Source organism: Scyliorhinus torazame, chromosome 17 (assembly GCF_047496885.1).
Source record: "Scyliorhinus torazame isolate Kashiwa2021f chromosome 17, sScyTor2.1, whole genome shotgun sequence".
Lineage (NCBI taxonomy): Eukaryota > Metazoa > Chordata > Chondrichthyes > Carcharhiniformes > Scyliorhinidae > Scyliorhinus > Scyliorhinus torazame.
Genome location: NC_092723.1, coordinates 183737354 through 183753512, shown reverse-complemented (window position 1 = coordinate 183753512; position 16159 = coordinate 183737354). Strand labels below are relative to the sequence as shown.

At 46.2% G+C, this 16159-nt stretch overlaps 1 protein-coding gene and 1 long non-coding RNA gene across 4 annotated transcripts in view; one reads left to right on the top strand and one right to left on the bottom strand.

The window, feature by feature from the left end:
* The window catches only part of cpped1 (calcineurin-like phosphoesterase domain containing 1), a 258660-nt gene that overhangs the window by 17696 nt on the left and 224805 nt on the right, over positions 1-16159 (bottom strand). The window lies entirely within an intron of this gene.
* The window catches only part of LOC140394492 (uncharacterized), a 50074-nt gene continuing 44212 nt past the window's right edge, over positions 10298-16159 (top strand). The window contains exon 1 of the long non-coding RNA XR_011935889.1: positions 10298-10446. This is a non-coding gene — a long non-coding RNA (uncharacterized lncRNA). The remainder of the gene's footprint in view (positions 10447-16159) is intronic.

Below are 16159 nucleotides of genomic sequence, written 5' to 3'. Positions count from 1 at the left end.
CCTTAGCTAGTTCTTCTCTCATCCCATTGTAATCTCCTTTGTTAAGCACAAAACACTAGTGCTTGATTTTACCTTCTCACCCTCCATCTGTATTTTAAATTCCACCATATTGTGATCGCTCCTTCCGAGAGGATCCCTAACTATGAGATCCTGAATCAATCCTGTCTCATTACACAGGACCAGATCTAGGACCGCTTGTTCCCTCGTAGGTTCCATTACAGACTGTTCTAGGAAACTATCGCGGATACATTCTACAAACTCCTCCTCAAGGCTGCCTTGACCGACCTGGTTAAACCAATCAACATGTAGATTAAAATTCCCCTGATAACTGCTGTACCATTTCTACATGCATCTGTTATTTCTTTGTTTATTGCCTGCCCCACCATAATGTTACTATTTGGTGGCCTATAGATTACTCCTTTCAGTGACTTTTTCGCCTTACTATTCCTGATTTCCACCCAAATGGATTCAACCTTATCCTCCATAGCACCGATGTCATCCCTTACTGTTGCCCGGATGTCATCCTTAACAGAGCTACACCACCTCCCTTACCATCCACTCTGTCCTTCCGAAAAGTTTGATACCCTCGGATATTTAACTCCCAGTCGTGACCATCCTTCAACCATGTTTCAGTAATGGCCACTAAATCATAGTCATTCACGATGATTTGCGCCATCAACTCATTTACCTTATTCCGAATACTACGAGCATTCAGGTAAAGTACACTTATGTTGGCTTTTTTACCTCTGTTCTGAATCTTAACACCTCGATCAGTAACCTCTCCTAAGTTAGATTTCCTCTTAACCTTTCTCCTCATTTTCCTTGTCGTCGAACCCATATCTTCATGTAACAACCTGCCACGTCGCTTACCATTAATGTTTTCACTTCCCGTTTTATTTCTTTTAGTATTCCTGGTCCTATTCACTGAGCTCCCCTCAGTCACTGTACCTTGTACTGTCGCCCTTTTTGATTTTTGACTATGGCTTCTCTGCCTTACACTTTCCCCCTTACTACCTTTTATTTCTGTCCCTGTTTTACTACCTTCCAACTTCCTGCATCGGTTCCCTTCCCCCTGCCACATTAGTTTAAACTCTCCCCAACAGGGATACCCCTGCTTCCTCTACGGTGGGGCTGCACGTTTGTGGAGTGCCACCACCTGGTGGGCCAGTGATTGTGCTTGGCCATGCCCATCCCTTTGATGCTACTGCTGAGGTATGAGGGTTTCCAGAGGGGCAAACTGGGTGGGCTCTCACATTACCAGAGGCTCTCTGAGCATTTACAGGACACAGTGAGCAGTAGGAACGACCTGTCAGTAGCATCGGAGGGGTGCGTTTAAATCACATACTGGAGCAATGGCGGTCTGAAAACTTGGGACACTGTTCCCTGCTACTCCCCCCGGCCCAGGCAGTCATCCCCAGCAAGCTCGACGAGCTTTGATTTTTTTTACTCTCTCCCCCCCTGCAACTGCCATAGCGCTCTGGCCCCGCTTGTAAATACTTGCATCAATTCGCACCTGCATGACCTCGGCCTGGGAGGGGTAGAGCATCTCGGAGGGATGGAACATGCTGTGTCCAACGCACTAATGAGATTTAAATCCATGTCAATGACAGTTTTGCATGGCCCCGCCAGCATGGGGTGTGAACTTCACTAATGCCGCCGAGTGGGGACCAGCTTATGGCGTCAGAATCAACGCCGGGCGCAGATTTTCCATTGCGCACAATTCTCGGCCCGATCACAATTCTCGCTGCTGGCGGCGGGAAGCGGAGAATTCAGCCCCACGTCTTCCTCTTTAAGAATAGATGCACCTTTGGATTTGTTTACACTGGGCTGCATTTTACATGCCCTGGCCAGGTGTGTTTTTGGCAGCGGGGAATGTAAAATAGGGCAGGAACCCACCCGCCACTTAAATGGGAGAGGCTTTTTGCATTTCCCTCATCAAATAGGCTTTGAATTCACTACCTGAAAGGACAATAAGCAACTTCCAAGGGGCAATTTGATATATACTTGCAAAGACAAATATCCTTCTTCTGTGCAGTAGGATTGTATAAATTTTCAATGGGACCCAAAACAGTCCTTCATATGAAAATCTGAAAAGTAGTTGTCAAAACAAACAGCTTTGTTGCTGATCAATGGATTACACTGCACTCTGTACTTATTGATGAAAAGAGCTGCTCAAATATAATGTGTGGGAAGTTCTGGCCCATTTTGTGTCACAAGAGGGTGATTTACCACCTAGAATCATAGAGATCGTGGAATAATACACATTGATGGAAGTTGTTCAGCTCATTGTGTTTGAGCCAGCTTTTTGAAAGAGCTATCCAATTTGTCTCACTCTCCTGCTCCTTTCCCACAGTCCAGCAATTCCTTTTCTTTAAGTATTTATCCACTTCCTTTTTAAAAGTTTGAAGTGTACTTGCTTCTACAGTACATTCTAGATTATAACAACTCCCTAAGCAAAAACATTTACTCCTCATTTTGCCTCTAGTTCCTTTGTGAGTCACATAAATCTATGGTCATGTCGTTTTTGGAAACAGTTCTTCTGATTTACTCTATTAGAACACAATTAGATTTTGAACTATATCAAATCTCCTCTTGACCTTCTCCACTCTAAGGATAACAACCTCAATTTCTCTAGCACCTCTGTTACCATACAAGCATATCAACTCTCCACTCTTTCCAAGGCTTTGACATTCTTCCTCAAGTGTGGTGTCCAGAATTGGGCACAATACTCCAGCTGAAGTCTAGCCTGTGTTCTATAAAGGTTTAACATAACTTCCTCATGTTTTTATTTATTACCTCTATTTATAAAGTCAAGAATGTTGCAAGCTTTTTTTTAAAACAGCCTTCTAAACTCTTTCACCAGCTTCAATGATCTGTGTATATACGTCCCAAGATTGGCACCCATTTAAAATTGAACCATTTAGTTTATACTGAATCTCCTTATTCAATTTACCAAAACAAATCACTTCACACATCTGTGTCAAATTTCATCTATGTGCACCTGACCATATATCTCTCTACTATCCTTCTTATTGATGTGGAGATGCCGCCGTTGGACTGGGGTGAGCACAGTACGAAGTCTTACAACACCGGGTTAAAGTCCAACAGGTTTGTTTCGATGTCACTAGCTTTCGGAGCGCAGCTCCTTCCACAGGTGATTGAAGAGGTAGGTTCCAGAAACATACATATAGACAAAGTCAAAGATGCAAGACGATACTTAGAATGCGAGCATTTGCAGGTAATTAAGTCATTACAGATCCAGAGATAGGGGTAACCCCAGGTTAAAGAGGTGTGAATTGTCTCAAGCCAGGACAGTTGGTAGGATTTCACAAGCCCAGGCCAGATGGTGGACGATGAACGTAATGCGACATGAATCCAAGGTCCCGGTTGAGGCCGTACTCATGTGTGTGGAACTTGGCTATAAGTTTCTGCTCGGCGATTCTGCGTTGTCGCGAGTCCTGAAGGCCGCTTTGGAGAACGCTTACCCGGAGATCAGAGGCTGAATGCCCTCGACTGCTGAAGTGTTCCCCGACTGGAAGGGAACATTCCTGCCTGGCAACTGTCACGAGATGTCCGTTCATCCATTGTCGCAGTGTCTGCATGGTCTCGCCAATGTACCACGCTTTATTAAAACCCTTTTGAACATTCACATACATGCACACTAATGCACACTATCCATCAAACCACTCTCTTTCTTCATCAAAGAACTCAATAAAGTTAGCCAAACACAATTTGTTCTTTAAAAATCCATACTGACTTATTTATTAACCTATATTTTTACAACTGCTGATTGATTTTGTCCTGGATTAATGTTTCTAAAGGTTTCGCCACCACCGATGTTTGGTTGGTTGGTTTGTAATTATGAGTTTATTCCTCTTGGGGTGTAACATTTGCTGTCCTCCAGTCCTCTGGTACCATTCCTATACCTAACGAGGAAGATTTTGGTCAAAGCCATTGCAATTTCCAACATCTCCTCCTTCAGCATCCGAGGAAACATCTGATCTGGACCAATTGACTATTCCACTTTGAGCATTGCCAGCTTTTTGTCCTGCCAATTTTTTTTGGTACGTCTTCCACACATTGTTTCTTGATTTGATTCATTATTATTGTCACATGTATTAGTATACAGTGAAAAGTATTGTTTCTTGCATGCTATACAAACAATGCATACTGTACATGAAGGAAGGAGAGACTGCAGAATGTAATGTTACAGTCATAGCTAGGGTGTGGAGAAAAGATCAACTTAATACGAGGTAGGTCCATTCAAAAGTCTGATGGCAGTAGGGAAAAAGCTGTTCTTGAGTCGGTTGGTACGTGATCTCAAACTTTTGTATCTTTTTCCTGACAGAAGGTGGAAGAGAGTATGTCTGGGATGCGTGGGGTCCTTAATTATGCTGGCTGCCTTTCTGAGGCAGCGGGAATTGTAGACAGAGTCAATGGATGAGAGGCTGGTTTGCGTGATGGACTGGGCTACATTCACGCCCTTTTGTAGTTTCCTGCAGTCTTGGGCAGAGCAGGCTCCATACCAAGCTGTGATACAACCAGAAAGAATGCTTTCAATGGTAATCTGTAAACGTTGGTGAGAGTCGTAGCTGACATGCCAAATTTCCTTAGTCTTCTCAGAAAGTAGAGTCGTTGGTGGGCTTTCTTAACTATAATGTCGGCATGAGGGGACCAGGACAGGCTGTTGGTGATCTGTACACCTAAAAACTTGAAGCTCTCGACCCTTTCTACTTCGTTCCCATTGATGTAGACAGGGGCATGTTCCCCACTACGCTTCCTGAAGTCGATGTCAATCTCCTTCGCTTTGTTGACATTGAGGGAGAGATTATTGACGTCGCACCAGTTCACCAGATTCTCTATCTCATTCCTTTAAAAAAAAATTTAGAGTGCCCGATTCATTTTTTCCAATTAAGGGGCAATTTAGCGTGGCCAATCCACCTACCCTGCACAGCTTTGGGTTGTGGGGGCGAAACCCACGCAAACACGGGGAGAATGTGCAAACTCCACATGGACAGTGACCCAGAGCCGGGATGGAACCTGGGACCTCGGCGCTGTGAGGCAGCAGTGCTAACCACTGCACCACCGTGCTGCCCCTCTATCTCATTCCTGTACTCTGTCTTGTCATTGTTTGAAATACGACTCACAACGGTGGTGTCATCAGCAAATTTGAAAATCAAGTTGGAGGGGAATTTAGCCACACCATCATAGGTGTATAAGGAGTATAGTAGGGGGCTGAGGACACAGCCTTGTGGGGCACCGGTGTTGAGGATGATCGTGGAGGAGGTGTTGTTGCCTATCTTTACTGATTGTGGCCTGTGGGTTAGAAAGTTCTGGATCCAGTCGCAGAGGGAGGAGCCGAGGCCAAGGCCACGGAATTTGGAGATGAGTTTCGTAGGAATGATGGTGTTGAAGGCTGAGCTGTAGTCGATAAATAGGAGTCTGACATAGGTGTCTTTGTTATCTAGGTGTTCCAGGGTAGAGTGCAGGGCCATGGAGATGGAGTCTGCTGTGGACCTGTTGCAGCGGTAGGCGAACTGCAGTGGATCAAGGTAATCCGGGAGGCTGGAGTTGATTTGTGCCATGACTGACCTTCCAAAGCACTTCATAATGATGGATGTCAGAGCCACTGGACGATAGTCATTAAGGCACGCTGCTTGGCTTTTCTTTGGTACAGGGATGATGGTCATCTTCTTTAAGCAGATAGGGACCTGATTGTTGTAAAGCGAGGTTGAAGATGTCTGCGAATACCCTCGCCAACTGATCCACGCAAGACTCGAGTGCTCATCCGGGTACCCCCTCCAGGCCAGTGGTTTTCCTTAGGTTGACCTTCGAGAAGGCTGTTCTGACATCTGCAATGGTGATCTCAGGTACAGGTTCATCCAAGGCTTCCAGAGTGCAGGGCGTGCTCTCGCTGACCTCTTGCTCAAAGCGGGCATAGAATGCGTTGAGCTCATAAAGGAGGGCTGCGATTTTACATGCCTTCATCTTGTAGCCTGTTATGTCTTGCAGACCTTGCCATAGATGGCGGGGATCCGTGTGGCTAGCCTGGGACTTGAGCTTGGTCCGGTACTGTCTTTTGGCATCTTTGATCGATCTCCTTAGATGATATCTGGCTTTCTTGTATAGGTCAGGGTCGCCTGACGTGAACGCCTCAGACTTCAGCAAGCAGTGGATATACCTGTTCATTCAGGGTTTCCGATTGGGAAACACGTTATCCTATCCAAACCTTCTGTTACCACTTCCTTTATTGTGACATTGGTAACATCCTCTTCTGTAATTAAGACAAATGGCAAATATTCATTTAGTACCTCAGCCATGTCTTCTGCCTCCATATATTTACCTTTTAGGTCCCTGTTATGATCCCAGTTGATGTTATAACTGGACGGGAAGATCCCAGAATGGAACTCAGGCTCAACTTTTACTTTTTTGATAAACATGCAGGACTGCCAATCACTTTTAACCGCAAGAAAAAAAATTGAGTAAACATGAAAAAATTGGATTATAATACAATACTCCCCCTTTAACTTAACAACTATGCATAGGTTTTGGGATTAACTTGGGCCACAAAGTACATGTTAAGAGGCGATGATCTGATTAACACAAAGCCCCTTTTAAACCCAGGAGACCGGTCCCCAGATTTGGACACTGACCTGGGGAGGCTGCTACTAGACGTGGTGGAGGCCAGGAGGGATGTACTGTTCCCCCGAGGGTCCTGGAGGTCCAGCCATACGGCAGCTAGTGTTGCCTGGGATGAGAGGCGGCGGGTGTGAGTGCCAGGGGTGTGACCAGGAGGATTGGCCTCCAGTGCACAAAAAAGGTCAACAACCTAAACAGTGCAGCACGAGTCAACAGAAACCGACGACCCCCACCTTCCCACCTCCATGGGAGCATCCACCCCCCCAACACGCCATGCGACCCCCAACCCTCCCTCCACACGCCCTTCAACCCCCTCAACTCTTCCTTCACAAACCGCCTCCCACCACTGTGAACCACGCGTGTGGCTAACGATGCCCTCTCTGTGTCTCCGCAGGAAAAGCTCTCCCACAATCACCGGGAGAGGGCGCAGACTGGGATGATGTGCCGGACATCAGAATCCTCACCATCTTCGAGGAGCGTGCCCTGGAGGTGACTGGTGTGGCCAAGGACAGGGTGGTCACCAACGCAGAGGCTGCTGGATGATTTTAATTTGCTTTGATTTGATTTGATTGTCACATGTACCGAAGTACAGTGAAAAATATTTTTCTGCGGCCAGGGAAACGTACACAGTAGTCAAAAATGAATAGTAGCTAGTTACAGTGAATGCGAATAAGTACACAGTACGTCGACAAACAGTAATTGGTTACAGTGCGGAACAAGGGCCAAACAAAGCAAATACATGAGCAAGAGCAGCATAGGGCGTCGTGAATAGTGTGTCACAGGGAACAGATCAGTCCGAGGGGGAGTAGTTGAGGAGTCTAGTAGCTGTGGGGAAGAAGCTGTTCCTAGGTCTGGATGTGCGAGTCTTCAGACTTCTGTACCTTCTGCCTGATGGAAGGGTCTGGAAGAGGGCAAAGCCTGGGTGGGAGGAGTCTCTGACAATGCTGTCTGCCTTCCTGAGGCAGCGAGAGGTGTAGACAGAATCAATGGGAGGGTGGCAAGTTTGTGTGATGCATCGGACTGAGTTCACCACACTCTGCAGTTTCTTGCAATCTTGGGCCGAGCAGTTGCCATACCAGGCTGTGATGCAGCCGGATAGGATGCTCTCTATGGCAAAGTAGAGGCGTTGTTGGGCTTTCTTGACTGTTGCATCAATGTGAGTGGCCCAGGACAGTCTGTTGGTGATGGTGACCCCCAGGAACCTAAAGCTACCGACCATCTCCACTTCGGAGCCATTGATGTAGATGGGGGCACGTGTCACACTACGCTGCCTGAAGTCGATGATCAGTTCCTTGGTTTTGCTGACATTTAGAGAGAGGTTGTTTTTGGTACACCATGCAACCAAGTGACCTATCTCCCTTCTGTAGTCTGACTCGTCGTTTGAGATACAACCCACCACAGCCCTATCATCCGCAAACTTGTAGATAGAATTGGAGTTAAATCTTGCCACACAGTCGTGTGTGTGTAGGGAGTACAGTAGAGGACTGAGCACACATCATTGCAGGGCCCTGGTGTTGAGGACTATTGTGGAGGAGGTGCTGTTGCCTATCCTGACAGGTTGCGGTCTGTTGGTGAGAAAATTAAGGATCCAGCTGCACAGGGAGGGGTCAAGTCCAAGATTGCAGAGTTTGGTTATTAGTTTTGTCGGGATAATGGTATTGAAGGTGGAGCAGTAGTCGATAAACAGCAGTCTGACGGAGGTGTCCTTGTTGTCGAGGTGTTCGAGTCTTGACGATAGGGCAAACTGCAGTGGATCGAGACCATCTGGGAGACTGCTGCTAATCCGTCTCGTAACTAGCCACTTGAAGCATTTCATGATAACAGACGTCAGGGCCACCGGTTGGTAGTCGTCACGCTACCTTGTTCTTCTTTGGTACTGGTATTATGGTGGTCTTCTTGAAGGAGGGGGAACCTCGGAGGGGAGATGTGAGGTGCTGAAGATGCCTGTGAATACGCTCGCCAGCTGGTCTGCACAGGAGAGAGTGCTCGCCCAGGGACTCCGTCGGGGCCTGTCGTTTTCCGTGGATTCACTTTCAAGAAGGCAGCTCTTACCTCTGAGGCTGTAATAGTGGGTACGGGTGTGTCCAGGGCTGTTGGGGCGGGTGGCACTGATACATTGGCTGACTGTTCAAAGGGGGCATAGAACTCATTCAGTTCATCGGGGAGGGATGCCCTAGCACCAGAGATTCTGCCTGGCCTTGCATTGTACCCCTTATCCCGTGTAGGCTCTGCCATAGGCATCGTGGGTTTGTGTCGTTGGCCTGGGACTCTAGTTTGGTCCGGTATTGTCTTTTGTCGTCCCTGGATTTCTTATATAGGTCAGGCTCGTCAGTCTTGGCCAAGGACTTCAGAATGTTCAGGAGAACACAGGCAAGCCACTTTGTAAAGCAGATCGCTCTCTCAGCTCAGCGATTTAAACTGGTTGCAGCCAGGCCTGTGGAAGTCACTCCTATTTAAAAGCCTGCAGACGGTTGTCAGGTCTGTGAGAATTTTAAAACTCTATTTGGAAGGCTAGTGATGTGAAAAACCTTCTATCAGTGGCCTGTGAATGTTCCACTTCTGAGTAAAAGACTGGGGAAGTGAAACTGATTTTTCTCAACTGATGACCTGTGATTAAAGATCTTTCTCTTTGCAGTCAGTTCAACTTGCGGAAGGACCGAGTCCAACGTCACCTACAGGAAGAAAGGGATGTTTAGAAACCTCAGGTGAAGAGTTTGAATATTACCTCAGTGTGTCTGAGGGTTGGACTGGCAGAGGTCCTACAAATGCAAGTGATTCTCTGGAGAAAATCCTACTGTCTCTATGCTCTAGTTGAAGACAACCATTAGGAAAGGCAAACAGTGCAGCACAAGTGATTAGCACTGTGGCTTCACAGCACCAGGGTCCCAGGTTCGATTCCCCGCTGGGTCACTGTCTGTGCGGAGTCTGCACGTTCTCCCCGTGTCTGCGTGGGTTTCCTCCGGGTGCTCCGGTTTCCTCCCACAGTCCAAAGATGTGCAGGTTAGGTGGATTGGCCGTGATAAATTGCCCTTAGTGACCAGGAAGGCTTATTGGGTTACGGGGATAGGGTGGAATTGGGGGCTTAAGTGGGTCGGTGCAGACTTGATGGGCCGAATGGCCTCCTTCTGTACTGTATGTTCTATGTCCTTGGAAGATCATGGACCACAAAAACCACAACCTCAGCAACGAAGATCCTCACATACCTCTTAATTCCTTCGATTTTTCTAACCTTTCCTATCCCCCTCACCATGTGTCTGTATTGTGTGGAACGGGGTTTTGGGAATAGTTACACTCCTAGACCAGTGTTCCATTATTTCCATGATATGTTCATCTTTTACTCTTGTAATAAATAAATATTTTCTTAAATGTTTTACTCATAAATCTGGTGCCTGTAACTCATTGGAGGAATGAAGGGTTAAGGACCTCAGGAGACTACTGGGTTAATTCATTTATGTCGGGACCCTGGGGTCTGTGGGCTGGAACTACCCGGGCACTCACCCAGGGTTTTGTAACACAAGGGGGAAAAGCACTTAAACCGTTCTTCCTGAGCAAACCCCAGACAGCTGGCAGCCATGCCACCATGGAGACCTGCACACAATTCAAAAATGCAGACCTGGCCAGCCGTCCGTACGCGGTGGAGTCATGACGGGCCACCTTGTCCCCCGAGGGGGTCGGAGGATCAGACACAGGTCAGCTGGTACCGCCTGGGAGGCACTGGCAGCGGCCTTCAGCGTGGGGAGTGTTGTTACCAGGAGGACCGCCACCTCGTGCCGTAAGATGCTCAACGATCACCACCGGACGACATGGGTGAGTTGGCATTGGCCCCCTGCACCGCTCCCGCCTGCTGCCACTCCACACCCTTAAAAAAGCTAGGGCACCTGGTCCAGTCTCTTAGCCACTATTGAGAGCTGACCAGGTAACAGGTCCATCACCTTCGAATGATGGTGCACAGACCCTGGGAGGGTGGGACAGGGCGATTGGGGGCAGGCGGGGGGATGGGATTGGGTGCAGTGCACCAGCAGAGAGGTCGAAGCATCGGAACCACATTTTCAGCAGTACGATGCACCGCTTGTGACAGCTCGGGTGGCCACATGGACCTCGTTATATTGGGTCTCCGCATTGGTGTCCGGCCTCCATACTGGTGTCATTAGTCAGGACCCCAGAGGGTACCCCTTATCCCCCAAGAGCCAAACCATCCGCCTGAAGTGTTCCTCGAAGACACGGCAGAATCTTGTACTGCCCCAGGCTGTAGCTGTCGGGCACACTCCCTGGGAAGCATGCACACATCTGCATAATCTTGAGGTGGTGGTTGCACACGAATTGGGCATTCAGGGTGTGGAACCCCTTCCCGTTGATGAAGGGCACTCCCGGACTGCCCGGTGAACTCAAGGCGACATGCGAGCCATCTATTACTCCCTGGACCTGGGGCATCCTTGCGATAGCAGAGAATCCTGCTTCCCGAGCATCTTGATGTGCTTGGTCCAGGTCAAAGTATATGCAGTCGACCTCTCCTGGGATCTAACCGGCTCGCATGGATCCCTGCTCGGCGCAACACGGCTGTTAAATTGCGCCCAGAGTTAGCATTTTGAGTCTAAATGACCCTTCTATTTGTTTTATGTTATAAGTTTCCCATTAACAAGGTGCCCATTAATGGTGCGCAATAATAAACAAATTTAGACTTCAGAAGCCAAGATTATGATTTATAATACTTCCTCTGAGCATAAAAAATTAAATCACTTGTGGTGGGTACTGCTAATTTTTAAAGACTCAAGGCACAGCAACTTAATTTCCCACATAAGGAAAGATTTGTTAATAATCCTGCATTGTTTGAACAACCTCAAATATTCTCTCTAAAATGTGCATCTTTTAAACAGTGCATAAATGATTTATGAGGTCATAATACAGTAGAGTAAAATGCCAATCTGAATCCTGCTGAATTGGACTTCCCCCTTACTTTCATCTTAATTGACACATGCGTATAAATGGAACAGAAGGCAGACAGCACCAACCCCAGCCTTTGGAATGAGGGAGCAGCGCAGTCACGGAGAGAATTGTCGAAATTTTGGAATTGCCTTCAAATAATTGAGCAATTTAGTTGAGGAAAAGTACAAGATGGAAAACCACCATCAGTCAACGCTCACATATTTGCAAATGGTTAGATTCTAACTGATTAAACGCAACAGATGTCATAAATAAAAGAAAAATCTGAGTTTCTGTTCCTTGCTTTTTTAAAACAGTAATAAATCATATTTTACTACACAGAATATTCCAAGTGAATTCTGTTTCACTTTAAATTGCAAACATTGATCTACAAAGGTTAATCTTATTGAATCACAATCAAAATCACAGATTTATTGTGAAAAGGGGTTTACTTTTGTCACCATATGTCAAATGTGGTTTCCAACATAATAATAATATAATAATAATCGTTTATTGTCACAAGTAGGCTTCAATGAAGTTACTGGGGAAAGCCCCTAGTCGCCACATTCCGGCACCTGTTCGGGGAGGCCGGTACGGGAATTGAACCCGCGCTGCTGGCCTTGTTCTGCATTACAAGCCAGCTATTTAGCCCACTGATAGTGATTGCTTGTCTGGCTTCATTTTCTGCATAGCATTGTCATTATCAGGATCTGCTGTTGGTAAACATGGTAATGTAGTATGTAGCTGTTGATTCATCAGCAGTTGAGCTGGTGACAATCCCATAGCTAGTGGAGTAGCGCTATAACTGAGTAAAGCTAAGAATGGATCGCTTCTTGAATCCAACACTTTCTTGAGCAGTTGCTTTGCTATGTGCACATCTTTTTCACCTTTCCCATTAGATTGTAGCTATAGTGGACTGGAATTGACATGCTGAAAATTGTACCTTTGTGAGAATTCTATCCAATCGCAGCTGTCAAAACATGGACCATTGTCTGTCATGACAGTAAATGGGATTCCATGTCTTGCAAGTGCCTCTTTGGTAGCTTTTATGACCACTTTCGAACTAGAATTGGGAATGTGATCACCTCGGGGTAAATCGAGAAGTAATCTATGATTAGGAAATAATCATTACCACGGAAGTAAAATAAAGAACAAAGAACAAAGAAATGTACAGCACAGGAACAGGCCCTTCGGCCCTCCAAGCCCGTGCCGACCATACTGCCCGACTAAACTACAATCTTCTACACTTCCTGGGTCCGTATCCTTCTATTCCCATCCTATTCATATATTTGTCAAGATGCCCCTTAAATGTCCCTATCGTCCCTGCTTCCACTACCTCCTCCGGTAGTGAGTTCCAGGCACCCACTACCCTCTGCGTAAAAAACTTGCCTCGTACATCTACTCTAAACCTTGCCCCTCTCACCTTAAACCTATGCCCCCTAGTAATTGACCCCTCTACCCTGGGGAAAAGCCTCTGACTATCCACTCTGTCTATGCCCCTCATAATTTTGTATACCTCTATCAGGTCGCCCCTCAACCTCCTTCGTTCCAGTGAGAACAAACCGAGTTTATTCAATCGCTCCTCATAGCTTATGCCCTCCATACCAGGCAACATTCTGGTAAATCTCTTCTGCACCCTCTCTAAAGCCTCCACATCCTTCTGGTAGTGTGGTGACCAGAATTGAACACTATACTCCAAGTGTGGCCTAACTAAGGTTCTATACAGCTGCAACATGACTTGCCAATTCTTATACTCAATGCCCCGGCCAATGAAGGCAAGCATGCCGTATGCCTTCTTGACTACCTTCTCCACCTGTGTTGCCCCTTTCAATGACCTGTGGACCTGTACTCCTAGATCTCTTTGACTTTCAATACTCTTGAGGGTTCTACCATTCACTGTATATTCCCTACCTGCATTAGCCCTTCCAAAATGCATTACCTCACATTTGTCCGGATTAAACTCCATCTGCCATCTCTCCGCCCAAGTCTCCAGACAATCTAAATCCTGCTGTATCCTCTGACAGTCCTCATCGCTATCCGCAATTCCACCAACCTTATAGATCGATGCCAACCTTTGACCATGGAGTCTTGATAAGTTGATGCATCAACAGTGTTTCTTTTGCTGCTGTGACTGATTTCGTTGACAGGTTTTGCATTCTGCGACAAAGTTATTAATACCTGCATTGATGCCTGGCCGATATACTGATTGAGGAGCTCTTTGTTTGCACTTTTCCATTCCCAGATGGCCGTCATGCACCTTGCTGAGGATCATGTTCCTTAACGAAGTTGGAATTACTATCTGCTCTTGTCTAAGCAAGAATCCGTTAACGCTGCTCAGATCCACTTGAATGTTACTGTAGTTTGAACACGTTCCTTTTGGCCAATCATCTCTCATATAACGCAACACACTCTGTATTGTGTCATCCTTGGTTGTTTCTCCTTTGATTAGTTTAATTTTTTCATCCGAGACAGGGTTGCTTGAGCCTAGATTGCCTGGACGATATCGTTCATCCCAGTATCTTCAGTTACACGCGACAGTGCATCAGCTCCAACGTGGTCTTTACCTGGTGTGTAGACTAGCTCGAAGTCATACCTTTGAAATTTCATTATCATACATTGGAGTCTTAGTGACATGTCATTCAAGTTTTTCTTGATGATTGATACAAGAGGACGATGATCTGTTTCCACTGAAGGTAGATAATCCGTACACATAGTTGTGGAACTTCTCCATTCCAGTGAGGAGACACAAACATTATTTTTCGATTTGCGCATAGCGCTGTTCAGTCGGTGTCATTGCTCCTGATGCATAAGCAATCCGTTGCCATTACCCGTCAGATGTTTGCTGAAGTAGCACAGCTCCTATGCCGTCCTTGCGATCATCTGTTGATATCTTCATTTCATTCACAGGATTAAAGAAAGACAGAACTGGTGCTGTGTTGAGTGCAGTCTTTAAGTCAGACCACTCCTTTTCGTGTTCTTCAGTCCCTGTGAAAACAACATTTTTTTGTTTCAGTCTCAAGAGCCGCCGTACGTGATGCTAACTTCAGAATGAACTTTCCCAGAAAGTTTACCACACCTCGCAGTCTAAGAATCGCTTATTTGTCTTTGGAAGAAGCCATTTTGTTGATGGCTGCAACCTTGTCAGTGTCTGGCTGCACACCTTGAGCTGAAATCTGGTCACCTAAAAATGTGAGTCTGGAGATACCAAATTGACATTTGGTTCTATTGAGTATTAAACCAAACTTCTCTGTTCGTTGCATGACTTGCTTGCGTTGTGTTCTTCTTGAGTCGCTGACCATATGATGGTATCTTCAACATATACTCTGATGCCTTCAATACATTCTATCGTTTGTTCCATCGCTCGATGAAATATCTGTGATGCTGATATGAGACCAAAAGGCATTCGATTAAAACAGTACCTTCCATATAGAGTATTGAAAGTACATAGTTTTCTGCTGGCTTCATCTAGTTTCAGTTGCCAAAACTCTCTAGAGGCATCTAGTTTCATGAAAATTCTGGCACCTGCCATTTCACTTGTTATCTCTTCACGTTTGGGAATTGGGTAATGTTCCCTCTTCATATTTTGATTGAGATCCTTCGGATCGATGCAGATTCTGAGGTCGCCATTTGGTTTCTTGACGCACACCATCGAACTAACCCAGTCAGTGGGTTCTACCACTTTTGTGATGATTCCCAGCTGCTGCATGCGGTAAAGTTCCAGTTTTAAGCGTTCCCTCAAAGGAGCTGCTACCCTCCTTGGTGGATGAATAGCCGGCTTGGCATTCTCTCTAAGCTGTATTTTATATGTGAATGGTAAGGTATGCATTCCATGAAATACACTGGGAAACCTGTCAATAATGGCATCAATTTGGTCTTTTGCATTGGCTGAGATCTTTTCTGAGCTGTGAATCCGTTTCACCAGCTGCAGTAGGTCGCACACTTGTTCACCCAACAACGAAGAGCGCTTCGGTCCTACAATCTCAAACTTGATACTTATCTTCATGTCTTTGACTTGGACCGTGAGCTAGTATGCCCCCATCGTGGTAATAAAATTGCCACCATCCCTTAACTGACAATCATTGTCATCAATTTGAGGCTTTGTTTTCAATTTTGGCTAAGTCTGATTGATTTATCAAATTAGCTCGTGCACCTGTATCTAGTTTAATGTGAATATTGGTTCCGTTAATTTTTAATGGCATTGTCCACTCATCCTGATCGTGAACAATTGAGATTGGTTTAAAATTGTCCACTTCGGAAATTGTCTGTGGAACTTTATTTACACTTTCAACTATGCCGATGAAGAAAGTGTCTTCTAAGTTGCATTCATCTTGCACAGTGTCAGGTTTACTCGCTTTAAGGAGCTGGATGAGAGCCTGTGGGCTGACACCCTGGGCAGGGTTAATTCCTCCTTGTCTTGTGCCAGTCTCAGCCTGATCCAGTTTAAAGTGGTGCACAGGGCGCATATGACAGGGGCGAGGATGTGTACGTTTTTTGGGGTAGAGGACAGGTGTGTGAGGTGTTCGGGGAGCCCAGCAAATCATGGCCATATGTTCTGGGTGTGTCCGGCGCTTGAGGGGTTTTGGAGGGGCTTCGCAAGGGC